The 1,685-nt window shown below is 41.5% G+C and overlaps 1 non-coding gene across 1 annotated transcript; it reads right to left on the minus strand.

Moving 5' to 3' along the window:
- Positions 1-207: 207 nt before the first annotated feature.
- LOC148570119 (small nucleolar RNA R71) lies at positions 208-315 on the minus strand. Its single transcript, XR_015907922.1, has one exon. It is a non-coding gene; the product is annotated as a small nucleolar RNA R71 (small nucleolar RNA).
- Positions 316-1,685: the final 1,370 nt, after the last annotated feature.

The following is a 1,685-nucleotide window of genomic DNA, read 5'->3' on the forward strand; positions in this document are numbered from 1 at the left end:
CAGTTCTTAACTGAATTCTTGCAAATCTGTGATACTGTTAAGACCAATGGGGTTCATCCCGAGGTCTACAGGCTTATGCTTTTCCCATTTGCTGTAAGAGACAGAGCTAGAGTATGGTTGGACTCTCAACCTAAAGATAGCCTGAACTCTTGGGACAAGCTGGTCACGACTTTCTTAGCCAAGTTCTTTCCTCCTCAAAAGCTTAGCAAGCTTAGAGTGGATGTTCAAACTTTCAAACAGAAAGAAGGTGAATTCCTCTATGAAGCTTGGGAGAGATACAAGCAACTGACCAAAAAGTATCCTTTTGACATGCTTTCAGAATGGACCATCTTGGATATATTCTATGATGGTCTGTCTGAATTATCTAAGATGTCATTGGACCATTCTGCAGGTGGATCCATTCACCTAAAGAAAATGCCTGCAGAAGCTTAGGAACTCATTGACATGGTTGCAAATAACCAGTTCATGTACACTTTTGAAAGGAATCATGTGAGTAATGGGACGCCTCAGAGGAAGGGAGTTCTTAAAATTGATACTCTGAATGCCATATTGGCTCAGAACAAAATATTGACTCAGCAAGTCAATATAATTTCTCAGAGTCTGAATGGATTGCAAGCTGCATCCAACAGTACTAAAGAGGCATCTTCTGAAGAAGAAGCTTATGATCTAGAGAACCCTGCAATAGTAGAGGTGAATTACATGGGTGAACCCTATGAAAACACCTATAATCCCTCATGGAGAAATCATCCAAATTTCTCATGGAAGGATCAACAAAAGCCTCAATAAGGCTTTAATAATGGTGGAAGAAACAGGTTTAGCAATAGCAAGCCTTTTCCATCATCCACTCAACAGCAGACAGAGAATTCTGAGCAGAGTCTATCTAGCTTAGCAAATATAGTCTCTGATCTATCTAAGGCCACTCTAAGTTTCATGAATGAAACAAGGTCCTCCATTATAAATTTGGAGGCACAAGTGGGTCAGCTGAGTAAAAGAGTCACTGAAACTCCTCCTAGTACTCTCCCAAGCAATACAGAAGAGAATCCAAAAAGAGAGTGCAAGGCCATTACCTTACTTGGTGTGGCCGAACCCAGAGAGGAGGAGAAGGACGTGAATCCTAGTGAGGAAGACCTCCTGGGACGTTCATTGACCAATAAGGAGTTTCCCTTTGAGGAACCAAAGGAATCTGAGGCTCAACTAGAGACCATAGAGATTCCATTGAACCTCTTTTTACCATTCATGAGCTCTGATGACTATTCTTCCTCTGAAGAGGATGAAGACATCAGTGAAGAGCAGGTTGCTAAATATCTAGGAGCCATCATGAAGTTGAATGCCAGTTTATTTGGTAATGATACTTGGGAGGATGAACCCCCCTTGTTCTCCAATGAACTCAGTGCATTGATAAGGCAGACATTGCCTCAGAAGAAATCGGATCCCGAAAAGTTCTTCATACCTTGTACCATAGGCACCATGACCTTTGAGAAGGTTCTGTGTGATCTTGGATCAGAGATAAACCTCATGCCACTCTCTGTAATGGAGAAAATGGGAATCTATGAGGTACAAGCTGCAAGAATCTCATTAGAGATGGCAGACAAATCAATGAAACAGGCTTATGGATTAGTAGAGGACTTGTTAGTAAAGGTTGAAGGCCTTTACATCCCTGCTGATTTCATAATCCTAGACACTAG

The sequence above is a fragment of the Arachis ipaensis genome, chromosome B3 (genome assembly GCF_059453495.1).
Source record: "Arachis ipaensis isolate K30076 ecotype BB chromosome B3, ASM5945349v1, whole genome shotgun sequence".
Lineage (NCBI taxonomy): Eukaryota > Viridiplantae > Streptophyta > Magnoliopsida > Fabales > Fabaceae > Arachis > Arachis ipaensis.